Below are 21,712 nucleotides of genomic sequence, written 5' to 3' on the forward strand. Positions count from 1 at the left end.
CGTATGCCCTTTCCTGAACAAGGGAATAATATTTTCCTTCCTCCAATCATCTGGTCCGACTCCAGTGGACAGTGAGGCTGCAAAGTTCATCACCAGGTGCTCAGTAATCCACTCCCTCCCTCGGTTCCTGTAGTAACTTTCGACGCATCCAGTCTGGTTCAGTGACTTATCTATTCTTATCTTTTACAAAATTCTCAGCACATCCTCCTTTTTAACATCCACCTGTTCACGTACATCAGCCTGCTTCACACTGTCCTCACAAACGACAAGACCTTTCTCAGCAGTGAATACTGAGGCATAGTATTCATTAAGGACCTCCCCTACCTCCTGTGACTCCAGGCACAAGTTCCTTCCACTATCCCAGATTGGCCTTATCCTCACTCTGGCCTTGCTCTTGTTCTTCGCATAAGTGGAGAATGCCTCACGGTTTTCCTTAATCCTTCCCAACAATGTTTTTTCATGCACCCTTCTAGTTGCCCTAGGTCCATCTCTTGGTTCCTTCCTGGTACCTTCAGAGAATCCCTACAGTGTGGAAATGGGCCATTTGGCCCAACACTTCCATATCAACACTCCAAACAGTATCCAACCCAGCCCCATTCCTCCACCCTATTACTCTCCATTTGCCCTGACTAATGCACCAAACCTACCCATCCCTGAACACTATGGGTAATTTAGCATGGCTAAGCCACCAAACTGGCACATCTTTGGGCTGTGGGTGAGGGGGCGGGACCGGAGCACCTGGAGGAAACCCACAGGGAGAATGCGCAAATACCCCACAGACAGTCGCCTGAGGCTGGAATCGAAATGGAGTCCGTGGTGCTATGAGGTCGTAGTGCTAACCACTGAGACACTGTGCCATCCAATGTAACTCTCTGGAGCCCTGCCTGATCCTTGCTTCCTCAACCTTAAGTAAGCTTCCTTCTCACTCTTGATTAGATGCTAAAGTCCATGTGGACAACGTTGACTGCTCTGCCTTCATCTATCTTTGGCCTCCTCCTCGAAGAGTCAATCCAGTTTGTGAAACGTGGTTTCCCACTCACAAAGCCATGCTGACCATCTCGAATCAGCCCTTGCCTTTGTAAATGTAAGGATCTCTTTTCTCTCAGAATCTCCTCCAACAACTTCCCCATCACTGGTCTCACTGGGCTGTAATTTCCTGGCTTTTCCCTGTACTCCTTCAGTGATGGAACAGCATTAGCCAACCTCCAGTGTTCCAACATCTCACTGTGCCTGTTGATAATATACATATTTCTGTAAGGGTTACTGCAATCTCTTCCCTAGCTTCCCACAATATTCTAGGATTGACCTAATGAGCTACTGAGGATTGATCTGCCTTTATTTGTTTTAAAATTCCAGCACTTTCTCTTCTCTGTTGAGGATTCTTTCCAAGACATCACTATTTATTTCCCCACATTCCCGAACTTCCATGTCTTTCTCCACAGTAAATGCTGACAAGACTATTTTGTCTAAAATCTCACTCATCTCCTCTGGTTCCACACATAGGCGACCTTATTGATCTTTAAGGGGCCCTATTCTCTCCCAAGTTACTCTTTAGCCCTTATTGAAACTTGCATAAAGGCTTCTGATAAATCAAATACACAATATCCCCTATACCAGTACACCCCTCCTACACCCTTACAATTCTGCCATTTATATTCACACCAACAAATTCAATCCAAAGCATCTTTGCTGTATCAGTCGGCATGGAGACCACTGTCACACACAGTTACTCCACTGCCCTTGCCATAAGTACATTCAGTGTCCCGACTGTAACCATATTGACATTCCCATCACTGTTTGGTGCCTACAAAAGAATTCCTGCTAACGGTTACTGCGAATTGCTTATTCTCAGCTCTACTTTTCATATTCAGATCCACATGACTGTCTCATTAATGCATTAACCTCATCCTTCCTTCATAACTTGTTGGCTTTTTGCCTAGTCTGCCTATTGGGACTAGATTGGGTTGGGATATCTGCTCAGCATGGATGGGTTGGATGCTGTACATCTCTCTGACTCTGACTCTATCCAAACAACCCTTCAGTATTCACTTCCCAGCGATGGTCATTCTGCAGCTACATCTCCGGAATGACAGTCCCATCATATCTGTTCACTGTCATTCCATCTGCCTTATGGCTTACGCAGGGAGTCATTCCTCAGTAGTGGGGGTTGAACAGATGCGTAGAGGTTACAGAGATAGGGAGGCTTACAGGGACTCGAGGATGTTTGAGTTAAACAGAGTTATATCTGGTAAAGAATGTCAGTGGGACAAAGGGGTTTGGGGATTGGAGGAATTTACAGAGATAGAGGGAGCTGGATTAGATTCTGGAGATAGGGATAGGGATGGAGATAGGAAGAGGCAGGCAGACTGAGAGGCACAGACAGGGGGCTGTTTCATCTAGGAGATTATTGTGTATACTAACAGAGATATGGAAGGTTGTCGTGACTGAAGACATTTACAGATATAAGAAGGCTTCTAGGCTCTGGAGGCTACATAGATAGGAAGGCAATGGAGAATGCCAGGTTACTGGGTTGGAGACAGTTACACAGATGGGGAGGCTTGCACAAACTGAAAGAGGTTCCTATGGTCAGGAGGGGTATGGTGTCGGGAATGAGGGTGAAAGTTAACAAGATAAAGATCAAAGAATTGGAGGAGGATAAGGAGATTACAAATTTTTCACAGCTCAGGAAGGGTTGTAGGAGCTGGAGAAGATTACATAGATAGGGACGGATGGAGAGGTTAACGACAAATACATGGACATGGAGGGTGGTATTGGTGGGAGAAGCTTACAGGGATAGACAGGGCTGTCAGGGTTTACAGGGATGAAGGGATTTAGTATCTACTGGAGAAGGTTAGGGATTAGGGTGTTAGGGACTGGAGAACCTGACAGAGACAGAGACAGAGACAGAGACAGAGAGAATGATGTGGACTAGGGGAGATTCCAAACAGAGGAAGGATTATCGGGACTGGAGGATATTACAGAGATTACTAACACAGCATGGGCCATGATTGATGCCTGCGATCCCCTGTACTGTCGCATTGAGGACCAGTACAGGAGAGGTGAAAGCAGGACCCTCACAAGATGGTGGGAATGAGGCCTAGAATGTTACTATTCCTTAGGCAGTTCTGTATCTATGTCCGGTCTTCCAGGTCTGAATATAGAAGTCTACTACCTCCACCCTGTGCTGTTTACTGTGAGTGATCTTACCGGCTGCAGGAATTACTGAAGGCTCCAGTTCTCCCTCTCCATCTCTCTCTGGCTGACCAACCAGTTTCAATGAGGTGATGGATGAGACAGGAGTTAGGAACATCCTGATGACCTGCATGAGACAGAAATAGACAGAATGGGAAATTAGACTGATGAAATGAGGATAACACATGCAGAGTGGCACTGAGTCCAGCAGAGATCTCGATAATCCCAGTCTCCATCCCTTGCCTGTGCTGCTGCGTCTCTCTGGAGTGGACAATTCTGTTGACTCAGGATCTCAGACCATCTGTAAGAGGGAGAAATGCTGACAGAGGCAGTAAATAGACCGACACAGCGAGGGATACCACATGGAGAGATACTGAGTGATATCACATTATTAGACACTGTATTAACAGGGAATTGTTTGAATTTGTAACAAAGGCACTGGGATAATTGTGAGTGGTTTCAACCTTCCTATCTCATCATCTCTTAGGCAGTGGCTCACAGATGAGGCTGACTCTCTCCCACTCTCAGTGGGGGTGGGGAAGTCTGGAGTTGGCTGTACAGAACGATGTGGCCTTCCACAGACTCTGTTACATTTGATGCAGAAGGTGGACATGGAAAGGGGGTGGGTGGGGCGTTGATATGACAACGCGCTCCTTGTGCTGTTTTCTCCTGGATTCCGGTTTTCCCCACAGAAAGTCTCGAGGTACTCGACACCTTCCCAATGCTCCTTCCCCACTTCAGACGGTCTTGGCCGATTTGATTAAGAGATGAAAAAAAAACGATCAATTCTGAAGTAACCAACATTTAGAAATGTGGAGGAGTGCAGTAGGAAGAGGAAACATTGTCAGTGTTTAATCAGAGTAGTGGAACAGGGAGAATTGAAGGTGCTGGAGGTGGTGAGAGTGTTACAGAGAGGGGCAAAGGCCTGAACAACATTACAAAGCCAGTATGGATTGCTGCAGCTAGAGCTGTTTGCAAAGGTAGGGATAGACATATGTATTTTTCATTGATTCATTCACGGCCTAAGGATGTCACTGGTTGGAACAGCATCCATTGCCCTCCTGCTAATTGCCCAGAGGCAGCTCAGAGTCAGCCATATTGCTGTGGGACTGGAGTCACATGTGAGCCCGATCAGGTAAGAATGTCAGATATCCCTCTCTAAAGGACATACATGAACAAGTTAATTTTTTCCAGATAATCAACAATGCTTATACAGTGGCCTCACTAATGTCCTGTACAGATACACCATGACATCCCAACTCCGACTCTCAATGCTCTGCCCAATGAAGGGTAACCCTCCCAAACACCTGCTTCACCAGCCTGTCTACCCGTGACGCTACTTTCAAAAAACTGTATACCTGCATCCCTGGGTCACTGATTGACAACAGTACCCAGGGCCTGAACATTAATTGTACAAGTCCAGCCTGGTCTGCTTTACCACAATACAACATCTTGCATTTCTCCACTTGTTATTCCTAACCTCACTGGTCCAGCAGGACTGTTGATCCCATTGTACTCTTCGATAATCCTCTTCACTGTCCACTTTATCACCAATTTCAGTCTCACTCACAAACTTGCTAACCATGACTCCTGTATTAACATCCAAACTGTTTATATAAATGATGCACAACAGTGACCCTGCACCGAACCCCATGGCACACCGTTGGTCACAGGCCTGCAGTTTGAGCAGAAACCCTCTATGAACATGCTCTGTCTCCTACAGTCAATCTGTTTTGTATCCAGTTGGTGAGTGCTCCCTCATTATGTCTGATCTAAACTTACTAACCAGTCTGCCATGCAGAACCTTGTCAAAGGCCTTGCTAAAGTTCATGTGGACATCGTGTACTGCTCTGCTTTGATCTCTCACTTGTCTACCTCCACACTCAGGTTTGAGGCATGATTTCCCATGCACAGAGCCATGCTGATGATCATTAATCTGTCCTTACCTTTCCAAATGCACGATGATCGTTTCTCTCAGAATCTCCTCCAACAACTTACCACCCTGCCATCAGTCTCACTAGTCCGTAGTAGCTGTCGAGGATACACATATCTCTGGAAGGGGCCCTGTAATTTTCTCCCTCGCTTCTCACAAGGCGCTGGGGTATATCTGATCATGTCCCAAGGTTTTATCTAACTTTTTGCATTTTAAGACATCCAGCACCTCCTGTTCTCCAATGTGACATCAAGACATCCCTATGTATTTCCTAAGTTCCCGAGCTTCCATGTCTTTCACCACAGTAAATCCTAACACAAAATATTTGTTCAATATCTCACCCACCAGCAGTGATTCCACACAGACAGTCTCATTGACCTTTCAGGGGCCCTATTCTTTCACGAGCTACGTTTTTGCCCGTGTTGAAACTTGTCAAAATGCTTCTGAAATTTCAAATATCCCTCTACCGCAACTAGCCTCCCCACCCTTATCTATTCTGCATTTAAGGTCACACCAAAATATAGAATCCAACAGATTTAAAAATATTCCCTTTTTATAAAATCATACATCTCCCATTTTTCTAAACATCCAGTTATCATTTTTTGTCATATCCTTTAAAACACATTCCAGCTTACAGGGTGACCTGGACAAGTTAGGTGAGTGGGCAGATGCATGGCAGATGCAGTTTAATGTGGATAAATGTCTGGTTATCCACTTTGGTGGCAAGAACAGGAAGGCAGATTACTACCTCAATGGTATCAAATTAGGTAAAGGGGCTGTTCAGAGAGATCTGGGTGTTCTTGTCCACCAGTCAATGAAGGCAAGCATGCAGGTACAGCAGGTCGTGAAGAAGGCTAATAGCATGCTGGCCTTCATAACAAGAGGGATTGAGTATAGAAGCAAAGAGGTGCTTCTGCAGCTGTACAGGGCCCTGGTGAGACCACACCTGGAGTACTGTGTACAGTTCTGGTCTCCAAATTTGAGGAAAGATATTCTGGCTATTGAGGGAGTGCAGCGTAGGTTCACGAGGTCAATTCCTGGAATGGCAGGATTGCCTTACACGGAAAGACTGAAGCGACTGGGCTTGTATACCCTTGAGTTTAGAAGACTGAGAGGTGATCTGATTGAAACGTATAGGATTATGAAAGGACTGTACACTCTGGCAGGAGGGAACATATTTCCGTTGATGGGGGAGTGCCGAACCAGAGGACACAACTTAAAAATACGGGGTAGACAATTTAGGACAGAGATGAGGAGAAACAACTTCACCCAGAGAGTGGTGGCTGTGTGGAATGCTCTGCCCCAGAGGGCAGTGGAGGCCCAGTCTCTGGATTCATTTAAGAAAGAATTGGATAGAGCTCTTAAAGATAGTGGAGTCAAGGGGTATGGAGATAAGGCTGGAAAAGGATACTGATTAGGAATGATCAGCCATGATCATATTGAATGGCGGTGCAGGCTCGAAGGGCAGAATGGCCTACTCCTGCATCTATTGTCTATTGTCTATTGTCTAGCACGTTCCCGACTTACTGTCAGGCTAACACCGTTTGGTTCAGATTGACTGCACAAAGGGTTTTGGGAATCCTTGTGAATCAATCTGAAACAGGTAGCTTACAGGATTGTCAGGTCATAGCGAAGGCAAAGGGAATGGAGTCTAAAAATAGGGAGGTCTTGCTAAAACGATGCAAGGTACAAGTCAGACCACACCTAGATTATATTGAACAGTATGCGTGCCCTAAGGAAAGACATTCTTGAATTGGAGGCAGGCCAGGGAAGGTTCACTCGGTTGATCCTGGAGATGGCAGGATTTTCCAATGTGAAGAGGTAGAGTAGATTGCCCTTGAACCTAATGGGATTTTGAAGAATGGGAAAGAAATTGAATGAAACATCCTGGATTCTGAGGGGCTTTGACAGGGTAGATGTCGTTAAGTTAGAAAATCGAACTGTACAGCAGAGTAATAGGCCCTTCGGCCCACCATGGCTGTGCTGACCATGATGATATTCTAAACTAATCCCATCTGCCTGCACATGGGCGATATCCCTCTATTCTCTCCCTATTTCTGTCTAAATGCCACTTCAAAACTTTGCTCTCATTGCCACCTCTCCCACCTCCTGAGCAGCTTCCACCCTCTCGATAAAGACAACTGGCCTCATTCATCTCACTTAAAACTTCTCATTCTCACCTTAAACAGATGTGCCCTAGTATTTGATATTTCTACATTAGAAGAAGGATTCCAACTATCCACACTATTCATGCCTCTCCTAATGCTATATACCTGTACCAGGTCACCCCTCAGTCTCCGATACTCACGCAAAACAATCCAACTGCGTCCAACCTCCTAACAGTAAACACATTCTCATCCAGGCAACATTCTGCCAACCCTCTGTTGCACGCTCGCCAAAGCCTCCACATCCTTCCTGTGGTGTGTCAACGAGAATGACACGCAACCTTCCAAACATGGCCGACTGAAGATTCATTCAGTCACAACATGACATGCAAACGTCTGTACTCAATACTGTGCACCAATAAAGGTAAGCATACCATACTCCCCCTCGACCACCACATCCTGTTGTGTTGTTATTTTGAGGGAGGTATGGATTTGCTTCCAATGTCTCTCTGTTTATCAATGTATCCAACTCGTCAATTAGTGTACTTCTCTCTTCCATTTGACTTCATAAATGCATGACTTCACACTTGTCCCGATGAAATTCGATTTGCGATTTCTCTGCACAACGTTCCAGCTGATCTACATATTGCTGCAACCTATAACACTCTTCCTCACTATCCACAATTCCCCTAACTGTCCCTAATCATTACATGCCTTTCCGAATGTCGTCTGCAAAATTACCACTCAAACTGCTGACCTTTTCATCTGAATCACAGATATAAATTACACACAGACATCGCAGCACTGATCCTTGTGAAACATCATTGGCCACAGACGTCCAATCAGAAATTGACCACCCCACATGCCTCTGTCTACTATCACCAAGAAAATATTGTATCCAACTTACCAACGAGCATGGATTGTGATTTGATCTTCCACATCCCTCTTGCTATTTGGAATCTGTCCATTCAAACTGACTCTATATTTTGATTCCCAGATTAAATTGACTGTCTCACTAATGCACTGACTGCGTCCTGTCTTCACAACAAAACGGACCTTGTTTGGTTGTTTGCTGATCCTGCCTAAATCCCTACAATCCCTCAATAATCACATTCCTGTCATGATCATTCTGCAGCCACATCTCCACAATTACAGTTCGATCATATCTGTTCCCTTCAGTTAATGCTGTCATTCCATCTGCCTTGTTGCAAATGCATGGCGCGTGTCACTGAGAGAGGGCCTTTGAGGGATGGTTAGAGGTCACAGACTGGGAGAGATGTTTGGGTGTGCGACGATGTTGCAGGGTTAAACATAGTTACAGTTGCTACAGAATGTTCGCAGGAGAAAACATTTTATTGTTTGGAGGAAGTTAGAGAGATAAAGCGTCTTTGATTAGACTTCAGAGATAGGGATGTGTGTAGGGTTGTGGATTGTTACATGGTCTATGTTGATCAGGGTGTAGAAACATTCACAGGATTCCAGGATGTCGTACATTTAACAACAGTTGTGGGATCTGGAGAACATCACAGTGAGAGGGAGAATGATATTGATGGGAGAATATTACAGGGAAAGGGTGGGTGGTATGGACTGGAGAATGTTGCAAACACATGGAAGATGATATAGACTGGAGAATGTTGCACGGATAGGGAGGAAGGTGTAGACTGGATACAGTTACAAGGAGAGATGATTTTATGCACTGGAAGGTATGTCAGAGAGAGTGAGCGGTGTGCATGCCACAAGATATGACAGGGATAGGGAAGCTTGTAGAGACTGGAGGATACAGTCGTACAGAGGCTTGTGAGAGACCAGATTCACTTATGAGCATAGGATGTGCTACAGTGAGCAGACCCTTTTGCAGATATAAATGAGGATACAATGGCCACAAAGCAGTCACACCTATATATAGGTATATAGGAACTGAAGGAATTGAAGAGATTACACAGACTAGGAGTGTTGTATGCAGTGGAGAAGATTAACCTGATAGGGAAGCTTTTAGAGACTCAGCAACGTTAGGAAATAATGGGAGTTGCAATGGTGAGAGCAGGTTTCAACAATTCGGAGGATAGAGACCTGAAGGAGCTTTGACAGATAGCGATGGTACAGTAAAGGGAATTGTAGTGGCTTCCGTTTCTTAAGCAATCCATAAGCACTTAAAATAGCCTGTTTGACATGTGCATTATCTCTTGACCATTCATCAGACAGTGCTGCAAATACTTCACTGGCTGTGCCTACCAGCTTAGACTGAACTAGCATTACCCAGAAGACCTCGGGCCACTCGACCTGTCTATGCAATTTTTCAAATGAAATACAGAGTTCCTTGACAGTAGAGTCACAGGGAGTTAGGATAGTGAAGAAGGCGCTTGGTATGCATTCCTTTATTGGTCAGAGTATTGAGTACAGGAGTTGGGAGGTCAAGTTGCGGCTGTGCAGGACAGTGGTTAGGCCACTTTTGGAATGCTGCATGCAACTCTGTTCTACTTCCGGTCGGAAGGATTTTGTGAAACTTGAAAGGGTCCAGTAAAAATTTACAAGAATGTTGCAAGGGTTGAGCTATAGGGAGAGTTTGAACAGGTGACGGTTGTTTTTACTGGAGAGTCGGAGGCTGAGGGTGACCTTATCGAGGTTTATAAAATCAAGAGGGGCATGGATAGGGTAAAGAGACAAAGTCTTTCTCCTGGGGTGTGTGAGTCCAAAATTATAGGGCGAGGTTTAGGGTGAGAGTAGAAAGATATAAAAGATAAAAAGGGGCAACTTTTTCACGGAGAGGATAGTACATATATCGAATGAGCTGCCAGAGGAAGTGGTGGAGGCTAGTACAACTGCAACAGTTAAAAGGCATCTGGATGGGGATATGAATAGGAAGGGTTTAGAGGGAGATGGACCGGGTGCTAGCAGGTGGGACTACATTGGGTTGGGATATCTGATCTGCAGGATGGGACCATGAATGGGTTGTGGAACCTGGAGGATGTTATGATTTGAACCACAGGTAACGTTTGATTGGATCTTACAGATGGTACAATTGCAACATTTAAGAAGCATTTGGATGGATATATGAATAGAAAGGGTTTGGAGGGAGATAGGCCAGGTACTGGCAGGTGGGAGTAGATTGGGTTGGAATATCCTGTCGGCATGGCCGGGTTGGAATGAAGGGTCTGTTTCCATGCTGTACATCTCTATGACTGTAAGATTGACTGAATGGTCCAATCAAAAATTACCTGTGGTTCAAATCATAATAACCTCCAGGTTCCACAAGCCATCCCCTGTCCCATCCTGCAGGTTCAATGAATCCTGGAACCTCTAACCTTTTGCAAGTCCCACGTCCCTTCCGACATTTGTACCATCCTCCAGGTTCTGCAGCCCTTCATTCCTCGTAACATGGCCCAGACTCTCCAACTCCTCCTTCCTCGGCAATGTTCCCCAGAAGAGCACTGGAGGATGGTGGGGGTTACAGAGATATGGAGGGACATCAGGACGGGAGGGTTTTGCAGACATTAGGAATATATGGACTTAAGGAGGTTTCACAGTTTACGAGTGTTGTAGGGACTGGAGGAACTTACAAAGATAGGGATAGTTTTAGATTGGAAGATTCTGCAGGGTGGGTGCTGACAATGAAAAGATATCGCATATATAGTGGGCCTTGTAGGAACTGTATTGAAAGAGTCACAGACATTGGGATGACTTCCGCAGATTGGGAGTATTACAGGGACTGAGAGGATTGTCAGGTCTCCGCAGACTGATCGTGTCTTTCAGAATAGAAGATTTATGTAGATATGGATAGCTTAAACCAATGCATGCAGTCTTCATTTCAAGACCAGAGCCTTATTATCCCTCATCAGGCAAGGATCCCTAACCCTGCCAGCTTTTCCCTTTCCCCCAATGGGGCACACTGGTCCTGGATTCTTGAGATCACACTTTGAAAAGCCTCCCATTTGCCAGTTCTTTCTTTTCCTTCAAACCGACTCACCCAATCGATTAGAATCATAATGTGGAGGTGCCGGTGTCGGACTGGGGATGTACTAAGTTAAAAATCGCCCGACACTCGGTTCCAGTCCAACCGGTTTATTTGAAAGCACTAGCTTTCAGAGCACTGCTTCTTCATCAGGTGGTTGTGGAGTACAATCCTAAGGTACAGAATTTATAGCAACAGGATGGCAGTGTCATGGAATATAATATCAAACAAATTTAGTTTCAGCCTTTCATCTGTTACAGTGATCACCAGCACTTCCAATGCGAGTTGGATTATAACTGGGCGTTGTGCAATTTTAAATTCACGGCATTGACACTGGCCAGATCCTGCAGAATGGCCCCAAACCTGGCCCTGTTCCAGTTTTCCTCTTCAGTCTGTGGACCTGCTGATCTTTCTCCATAACTATGTTAAAACGAAGACAGTTGTGGGCACTGGACCCAAAGTGCTCTCTGAATGACACTTCAGTCACTTGCCCGACCTCGTTTTCTGAGGGGAGGTCTAGTGTTACACCTGCCTGAGTAGAGTAGGGCCCTCTGCATATTGATTTAGGAACCTTCCTTGGACACATTTGAAAAATTGCTCTCCGTCCACGTCTTTTTATACTCAAGGTGACCCAGTCAATACAGGGAATATTAAAATCTCCAGCCTGCACTCCTCTATTATTCCTATAGTTATCTGCAATCTCTCTACACAGCTGCTCCTCTGGTATCTGTTGGGTCTACAACAGTCTACAATACAGTCCCAACAAAGTGACCATCCCCCTTCTTTCTAACTTCTAACCATGTGGAATTTTAAATGAATATATGTTTTAAAAATTGGAATTAACAATCCATAAATAAGTATTGATAAAAATCCAAACACTTGACCTTCAGAGAAAGACAACAGTTCACTCTCATGTGGTCTGCACCACATCCGCACAGCAAAGTGTTTGCCTCTCAATGACCCTGTGAAATGGGCGAGCCAGCTGCTTAGCTCAAGGGCAGCAAGGGATGGGCAATAAAGGCTGGTCAGCCAGAGACACCCACATCCCATACCTGATTTTTTAAAAAATCCATTCAGATTGGTCCCAGCACAGTTCCAGTGGAACAATGTCCTGGCCAATCACGTTGGTAGATTTATGGACAGGGCTTTAAACTGACAGAGAGGAGGCAGGGACAGGCTTCAGGTGAAAGGAGCTTTCCAAATCCAAAGAGAAAACGTGAAGCATCAGAGCAGCATGGGAATGTGACTGACGACAACAGAAAGGAACAGGATGGGACAAAGCTTAACTAAAACTGTTGATCAGCAAATCCATTTGTGACAGGAAATTGTGGAAACGAGTAAATTATGTTTTTTATTAATGCACAAAGTCTCTGCAACAAGGTAGATGGATTTGTGACACAGAGATAAAAGAGATTTAGACACCAGAGAGATGTGGTTACAGGGCGAACAAAAGGTGGAACATAAATATTCAATGGTTCACAACCTTGTGCAAATTCAGGCAAAATGGACGACGCTAACAATAATGGGTAAGAAAGGCATTACAGAGAAAGCCTTTGGCATCTGATCATGAAGTCGAGTCAGTCTGAATGTAAATTCTGGCTACTACTTGCCAAAGACACAAGCAGCAGAACAGTTTTTAACCACCCACCGAACAGCATTTCATGGCTAGTCGCTGCAATAAAGAAAAATTCATTGGAATGTTTAATACAGGCATGGTGAACATTTAGCGAAACATCAACATTCGCAAAGTCTGGGAGAATCACACTGACAACAGTGATATTGGAAGAGGAGTTCAGAGAATTTTTTTTCAGTGTTTTTTAGAAAAACACATTGTGCAACTGGCGAGGGACGTAACTATCTCAGAGAGACTGTTGTGTGATAAAACATAGTGAATGAGTAATGTCACCTGGAGAGATCCTCTGGGAAATTGTGATAAAGTGCAGTTTAAAGAACTATAAAGTTTTAAAGTGAATCACAGAAAGGACAAGCTACAACTAGAAACAAAAATAGCCAATTACATGAGTTGGAGAGGAGAACTGACGAAGATAAACAGGCTAAACAGACTGAAATATGTGCCTGTAAATGAACAGTAGAAAACATTTGAAGGAACAGTGTAAAATACTCAACAAAAGGACATTCCAATGAAACAGACAAAAACTCAGCAAGAAATCCCCACCAGTCCCTCACTCAGGACAAAATGGATCATATTAGATTATGAGGCTGAGAAGATCACCACAAAGTGCTTAAAATACTGAAGTGAGAGAAAGTTTTAGAGTAAGTTTTAAAGGGATTGCAATGGGTCTGCTAGCAGGAGGAGGGCAATGGGAAGGGGAATCGTTGTCAAGGTTGATTGACACGATACGAACATGGAGAGGTGAAGGTGCTGGAGGTGGTGAGAGTGTTACAGAGAGTGGTCAGGGCCTGAACGGTGTTACAAAGCCAGTACGGATTGCTGCAGCTGGAGGGGTTTACAGAGGTAGGGAGGGACATATGTATTTTTATTTATTCATTCATGGGATGTGGGTGTCACTGCCTGGACCAGCATTCTTTGACCCCATGCTAATTACCCAGAGATTGTTGGGGCCCTGGTGGATAAATATAATACTTTGCTGGAAACAGGTGAAGTGCTGAATGACTGGAGGATTGCTAATGTGGTTCCTTTGTTCAAGAAGGGCGGCAGGGGTAGGCCAGGTAATTACAGAGCAGATAGTCTGACAGCAGGGGGAGGGACATTATTGGAAACTACTGTGAGGATGAATCGACACTTGCAAAGGTAAGGATCAACTCGGTTTAGTCATCACGGATTTGGCAGAGGAAGATACTGTCTGAGGAATACAGTTCCGTTTTTTTGATATTGTGCTTAAGTATATTGATGAGGGCAGTGCAGATGATGTGGTTTATATGGACTTGACTAACTCCTTAAACAAGATCTAACATGGAAGGCTGGTCCAAAAGGACTGGGTTCCAAGGCAAGTTGGCAAATTGGATGCAAAATTGGTGGATAGAATACTTTCACCACCGGGTGTACCACAGGGATCTGTGCATGAACCATTGAACATTAATAACTCGGATGTGAAAGCAGAAGGTATCATTAGTCGGTTTGCAGATGACATGAAAGGTGAGGGTGTTGTTCACAGTGAGGAGGATGGTCTCCGTCTGCAGTCCGATGTCGATCGGATGATAATCTAAGCAGAGTTTAGTTCTGAATGAAGTGAGGTAATACTCTGTGGGAGGTACGATAAGCGAAGGACAGACATAATGAACGGTATGTCCTTGCGGAGTACTGAGGAATACAGGGACCATGGTGGACAAGTCCATAGATCCCTGAAGGTGTCAGCACAGGGAGTCAGGGTGGGAAAGGCACCTCAACTGGGAGCAGGAGAAGAACCCATATCCTGGTGGGGTGAATTGCTAGAGCTGCTTGAGAGGATATAACCTGGTCTGGCAGGGTGTTGGACATTAAATAAACGTAAGGCCAGTAAGAAGATTGAGGCTGGTGCACGAGTTAAAGACAGCAATTTCAGCCGACAAGGCAGGCAAGAACATAGCAGGGAATGGGGGAAAACTGATGATTAAACTGCATTTATTTCAATGCAAGGGGCCAGACAGTTAAGGAAGATGAACTCAGGGCATGGATTGGAACATGGGACTGGGATATTATAGTTATTACAGAAACACAGCTGAAGGAGGGACAGGGCTGACAGTTCATTGTTTCAAGTTAGAGATGCTACAGGAAGGGGAGGCAAGAGAGGACGTGTGGTGGTGGGTTTTGATTGCATGAATCATCACAGCAGTACTTAGAGAGGATATTCCTGTGGGATCGCCCAGTGAAGCTATTTTAGTGGAACAGAGAAATAAGAATGGGTCATCACTTTAATACGATCAGACTGCTGAGCCTGAGTAATCTTTGGCAGACTGAGGAACAAATATGTCGGGACATCTTAAATATCAACCATAATAATAGGCCTGTTATGGTTGGGGTTTTTAAACTTTCCAAACCTAGACTGGGACTGCCAGTTTTCAGTGTTTGCAAGGGAGGAATTTGGTAATTGTGTTCCAGAAAACTCCCAATCAATATGTAAATGGCCTGAAAAGAGAAAGGGGCAAAACCTGACCTCCCCTTGGGAAACAAGGTCGGGAAAGGGACTGAGATGTGAGTGGGAAAGCGTTTCGCCAAAGTGACCACAGTTCTAGTAGTTTGAAAACAGCTTTGGAAAAGGACAGGCCTGGTCCACAGTGCAAGTTATAAAATGGAGCCTGACCAATCTTGATCGTATTAGACAGGAACTTTCAAAATGTGATTGGGGAAGGGAATTATTTACAGGGAAAGGGAAGTTTGGAAAGTGAAAATATTTTAAAAGTGAGATAAACTGATCGATCAGCGCCAGCATTTTCCTGTTTGTGTGCAGCTCAATGCTGACAGCTTTCGGAAACACTGGCTGTATATTGAGGGTCTGGTCAAGGAAAAGGGGGCACATGTCAGGTATAACCAGCTGGATCAAGGGAATTCCTGAGGATATACAGGGGCTGTAGGAATACACTGAGTTGAAAACAGGAATGGGGAAAGGTTAAATGAAATAGTCTCAGCAGAGAAGGAAAGGGGAATCCAAAAGTGATTGTAGCAGTATACTAAGTGTGCATAAGTAACTCAGGACAAAATAGTGTCCATTAAAGATCAATGAGGCCATCGATGTGTGGAACTGCAGGATATTTGCTAAGATCCTCAACAATTTGTTCACTCCAGAACTTACTGTGGGTAAAGACTGGGGAACTCTGGGAACAAGAGTAATACGTTAGACCACAATTGGAGTTCTCTGCAATTCCAGTCTCTCTGCGACAGGAAGGATGTTGTGAAACTTGAAAGGGCTCAGAAAAGATTGACAAGAGATTGCCCGGGTTGTTGCTGAATAAGCTGGGGTTACTGTCACTGGAGAATCGGAGACTGAGGGATGACCTTACAGAGGTTTATATAAACATGAGGGGTATGGATAGGGTAAGCATACAAGGCCTTTTCCCAGAGGTTGGGGAGCCCAAAAGTAGAGGGCATAAGTTTAAGGTTAGAGGTAAATGGTTTACAGAGGGACTGAAGGGACAGCTTCTTCACACACATGGTGATGTGTGTATGGAATGAACAGAGAGAGAAAGTAATGGAGATTGATACAATTACAACATTTAAAAGGTATTTGGATGGGCATCTGAATAGTAAGGGTGTAGACGTATATGGGCCAAATGCTGGAAAAGGGAATGGATTTATTTAGATCTTCTAGTAAGTCTGGACGAGTTGGGGACGGAAGGGTCTGTTTCTATGCTGTATATCTCTATGACTTGAAAAGAATGCATGTTATAAAAGAGGTGGTGCTGGAGGTTTTAAAACACAAAGCTTTGGCAAGTCCCAGAACCTGATTAAGTGTATCACAGGACACTGTGGGATGCTAGGGAAGAAATTGTGGAGCCCCTAGCAAAGGTATGTGTACTACTGACAGCCATGTGTGATGGGCAGGCAGGCTGGAGGGTGGCATCATGGACAGTGAAGGATGTTTTCTGAGATTACAAAGGGATCTTGATGAAGGGAGTGAATGGGCTGAAAAACTAGAGATGGAATTCAATCTGAATAAATATGAGGTAATGCATTTTGTAAAACAAACAAGGGTAGAGCTTATACAATTAATGTTAAGGCCTCGGTTAGTGTTTTAGAGCAGAGGGACCTCCGGGGTCAGGTACATAATTCTTGAAGTTTGCATCACAGGAGGGATAAGACAGTGCTTGGCATGCCTGACTATTGCTCAGTCCATTGAGTGGAGGATTTGGGACGTCATGCTGAGATTGCACAGACATTTATGAGGCCTGTTCTGCAATACTCTGTCCAGTTCTGGTCGCCCAGTTTACAGGGAGGATATTATTAAGCTGCAGGGGGTTCAGAAGAGATTTACCAGGATATTGCTGGGTATGGAAGGCTTGAGATCTGAAAAATGGCTGGATAGGCTGAATCTTTTTTCACTGGAGCCTGGAGGTTGAGACATGATGCTATAAACGTTTGTGAAAAAAAATGACGTACATAGATCAATTTAATGGTAGTTGCCTTTTCCTCAGGATGGGGGAGTCTCCAGAGGAGGGGCCACATTTTTAAGGTTAGCGGAGAGAGATGGTCAAAAAAAAAGATATGGGGCAATTTGCTACACAGAGGGTGGTTTGAGTGTGGAATGTACCTCCTGAGAAAGGGGTTGATGTGGGTACAATTACAACATTTAAAAGATATTTGAATAAACAGGTGAATAGGGAAGGGTTGGAGTGATATGGGCCAGCAACAGGCAGCTGGGAAGAGTTTAGTTTTAGATGATGGTGGGTATCAACTGAAGGGTCAGTTTCCATGCTGTATGGCTCTATGGCAAGAATATGGTTTGATTCCATTATTGAAGAAAGGATCAGGGCTGGGTCCACTGATGGGCATCATCGACATAAACGACTTGGTTGAAAATATAGGAGTGATTGTGCGAAAGTTTGTTGATGATCAAAGGAATGGTGTCGTGGGCAGTAAATACGGTTATCAAAGGGGATCTTGACTAACTGGGCCAGTGGGCCAAGGAATGAAAGATGGAGTTTAATTCAGGTGTTGGATTTTGTTAAGATAAACCAGGGAGGACTTATACAGTTAATGGAAGGGCTCTGCCAGGGTTGTCGAACAGAGAGAGAGACCAGGGGGTGCAAGTTACATTGTTCCTTGGAAGTGGCATCACAGGTGGACAGGGTGGGGAAAGCGACATTTGGCACATTTGCCGACATTGGCCAGCACTTTGTTACATACGTTGGAGATATTTGTAACATTGTCCTAAATATTTCCCTTGGGCAGAGGAGGCCACGGGGTGACCCTAAGAATGGTGAATAACAAAGGGTAGGTGAGTCCAAAACTAGAGGGTATAAACAGGAGGTGAGAGACCAAGGATTTAAAGAGGGAGCTGAGGGGGAACATTATCCACAGAGGATGATGCATAGACGGAATAGACTGCCTCAGGCACATGGGAGAAACAAGAACAATTGTACAGCATGGAAAAGACATTCGGGCAGGTACCTGAAGAGGAGAAGGTTTGAAGAGATAAGGTCCAAATGCAGGCAAATGAGACTCATTCAGTTTAGGTAACATGGGCAGCATTGAGGAGTTGGACCACAGGTTCTGTTTCCGTGCTGTATCACTCTGTATCCAGTTAAAGAGGATTAGTGTACCAAAATAAGGCATGTTGTAGGCACTGAAGCATGTTACAGCGATGGGGATGGTAATCTGGAATGCAGTACATTTCAAATATGTGGAGGGACTATCAGGAAGGGAGGAGGTTCCAGGGACAGGGACTATTGTAGGAGTTAAAAATGACTGAAGACACTGGTGCACAAGCCATGCCACAGATACAGTGTTGCAGAGTAGTGAGTCTTAGTACAGTGTTGGATGGAGAACACAGAACAGAAAGATCCCAGGCAGCATTCCCAACCTCTTGTCGGAGGCCTCCTCTCCCCTCTGTCGTACTGATGCTCATGAAGACAGCACAGGACTGGATTGATAACTATGAACTCCCGATGCGGTCTCAGTGCAACATAAGTTAAAGTAGATGTGGTGATTGAGCATAGGGTGTGTCTATACTGTGCTCCCCCTCCAGCACTGTATCTATGTCATGTCTTGTTAGCGATGTTTGGAGCACTCTCATTGCTCTCTGCTCTGTGCACTGTGAGTGATCTTACCTCCCTCCAGGATTTATTGAAGGCTCCAGATCTCCCTTCCCTTTGTCTCTCTGGCTGACCAACCATCTTCAATGAGGTGATGGACGAGACACACAGCAGTTGGGAAGTCTATTGAGTCAGCAACTTCCTGAGTACCTACAGGAGACAGAAAGATAGACAGAATGGGAAATTAGACTGATGCAGTGAGGGTTACACAAGGAGAATGGAAATGAGCCTTTCGACCCAACCAGTCCATACCATCCCTCCAAAGATTAACCCACTCAGACCCACCTCCCTCGACCTAATACACCTAACATTATGGGCAATTTAGCATGGTCAATACACCTGACCTGCACATCTTTGGACTGTGGGAGGAAACCGGAGCATCTGGAGGCTAATCACGCAGACACGGGGAGAATGTGCAAACTCCACACAGTCGCCTGGGGCTGGAATCGAACCTGGGACCCTGGTGCTGTGAGGCAGGAGTGCTAACCACTGAGCCACCGTGCCGCCCACTTGTCCTTTCGAAAACGAGATCTGATCATCCTCATGTGGTCTGCATGACATACCCACGGCAAAATGTTTGCCTCTCAATTGCCCTCTGAAATGGCCAAGCAAGCTACTCAGCTTATGGGCAGCTAGGGTTGGGCAATAAAGGCTGGTCAGTCAGAGACACCCACATCCCCTACCTGATTTATAAAAAAATCCAATAGGATGGCCCACTGGAACCGTGCTGGGACCAGTGTCCTGGCCAATCATGTCAGTCGGTTTATTAACAGGGCTTTAAACTGATAGAGAGGATGCAGGGACAGGGACCAGGTGAAAGGAGCTTTCCAAATCCAAAGAGAAAAGGTTAAGCATCGGAACTGTTTGGGGATGTGGCTGAAGGCAATCAGAAAGGAACAGAAAGGGACAGTGATTAACTAAAACTGTACATCAGTGAATAGGTTTGTGACAGGAAATTGTGGGAAAGAGTAAATTATGTTTTGTTTTTGAATGGACAAAATCTTATCAATAAGGCAGATGGATTTGTGATACTGAGATAAAGAGGTTTAGAAACTTCGTGAATGAGTAATGTCACCTGGAGAGATCCTCTGCGAGATTGTGATAAAGTGCAATTTAAAGAAATATAAAGTTTTAAAGTGAATCACAGAAAGGACAAGCTACAACTAGAAACAAAAATAACCAATGACATGAGTTTGAGAGGAGAACTGACCAAGGTAAATAGGCTAAACAGACTGAAATATGTGCCTGTCAATGAACAGTGGAAAACATTTGAAGGAACAGTGTAAAACACTCAACAAAAGGACATTCCATTGAAACAGACAAATCCTCATCAAGAAATCCCCATCGGTCCCTCACTCAAGCAAAAAGGATCATATTAGATTATCGGGCTGAGAGGATCACCAAAAAGTACTTAAAATCCTGAAGTGAGAGAATGTTTTAGGAGTAAGTTTTAAAGGGATTGCAAAGGGTCTGCTAGCAGGAGAAGGTCAGAGGGAAGAGGGAATAATTGTCAAGGTTTTATGTCACAAAAGGAACCGGGAGAGGTGAAGGTACTGGAGGTGGTGAGGGTCTGGTGTCACGTGCAGGCCAGACCAGGTTGGAATGTCAGATGTTCTTCTCTAAAGGACTGAAGTGAACCAGATGAATACTTCCTACTGGTCAACAATGCTTTTATGTTGGCCTCACCAATGTACTGTACAGCCACAACATGACATCCCAACTTCTACTCTCAATGCTCTACCCAAAGAAGGTAAACATCCCAAACGCCTGCTTCACCAGCCTGTCTACCTGTGCCACCACTTACAAAGAACTATGTACCTGCATCCCTGGGTCTCTGACTGACAACACTACCCAGGGCCCGAACATTAACTGTAAAGGCTCCACCTTGGTTTGTTTCACCAAAATAGAACACCTCACAATATCTAATTGAACTCCATCTGCTATTCTACAGCCCACTATCCCAGTGTACTATTCATCCTGTTGTATCATAGATAACTTTTTTCACTGTCCACTTTTCCAACAATTTCAGTATCACTCGAAAAACTTACCACAAATCCAATATTCCCATCCAAACCCATTTATCCAAATGACAAGCAACAGGGGACCCACTTCACTGCTGGTCACATGTCTCCAGTCAGAAAGGCAACATGTCTCCCATCACCCACTGTCTCCTACCATCAAGCCCAATTTTGTATCCAGTTGACTAGCTCCCCCTGAATGCCATATCCTTTTACATTAATCTGAGCTTATTAACCGGTTTACCAGACAGAATGTAGAACACAGAACAGTACAGCACAAGACCCTTCGGCCATGATGCCATGCCCATCTTTTACCCGACTGTAAGATAAAACTAACTTATATACCCTTCATTTTGCCTATCCAAGAGTCTGTTAAAGTGTCCCGTTCCACCCACCCACCAGTCTCTGTGCAAAGAACCTACATTTGAAATCTCCCCTTACCCATCCTCCAATCACCTTACAATTATGCCCCCTTGTACCATGTATGCCATGGGATAAAGACGTCTCTCACTGTTCACTCTATCTTTGCCTCACACCATCTTGTTCACCTCTACCAAATCACACCACACCCTTCTTCACTCCAATGAGAAAAGCCTTAGCTCCCTCAACCTTTCTTCATAAGACCTGCCCTCCAGTCCAGGTAGCATCCTGGTAAATCTCCTCTTTACCCTCTCTAAAGCTTACACATCCTTCCTGTAATGAAGGGAACAAAACTGAACACAATATTCTATTGGGATCTAAACAGGGCTGTATAGAGCTGCAGCATAACCTCATGGCTTTAAAACTCAATCCCCCAGCTAATGAA

At 44.7% G+C, this 21,712-nt stretch overlaps 1 long non-coding RNA gene across 1 annotated transcript in view; it reads right to left on the reverse strand.

Moving 5' to 3' along the window:
- Window positions 1–3,131: 3,131 nt before the first annotated feature.
- Window positions 3,132–21,712, reverse strand: part of LOC140456834 (uncharacterized) — a 51,386-nt gene continuing 32,805 nt past the window's right edge. Inside the window, exons 3-4 of the long non-coding RNA XR_011953172.1 lie at window positions 18,905–19,039; window positions 3,132–3,319 (exon numbers count right to left, since the gene is read on the reverse strand). This is a non-coding gene — a long non-coding RNA (uncharacterized lncRNA). The remainder of the gene's footprint in view (window positions 3,320–18,904; window positions 19,040–21,712) is intronic.

This window comes from Chiloscyllium punctatum, chromosome 31 (genome assembly GCF_047496795.1).
Source record: "Chiloscyllium punctatum isolate Juve2018m chromosome 31, sChiPun1.3, whole genome shotgun sequence".
Taxonomy (NCBI): domain Eukaryota; kingdom Metazoa; phylum Chordata; class Chondrichthyes; order Orectolobiformes; family Hemiscylliidae; genus Chiloscyllium; species Chiloscyllium punctatum.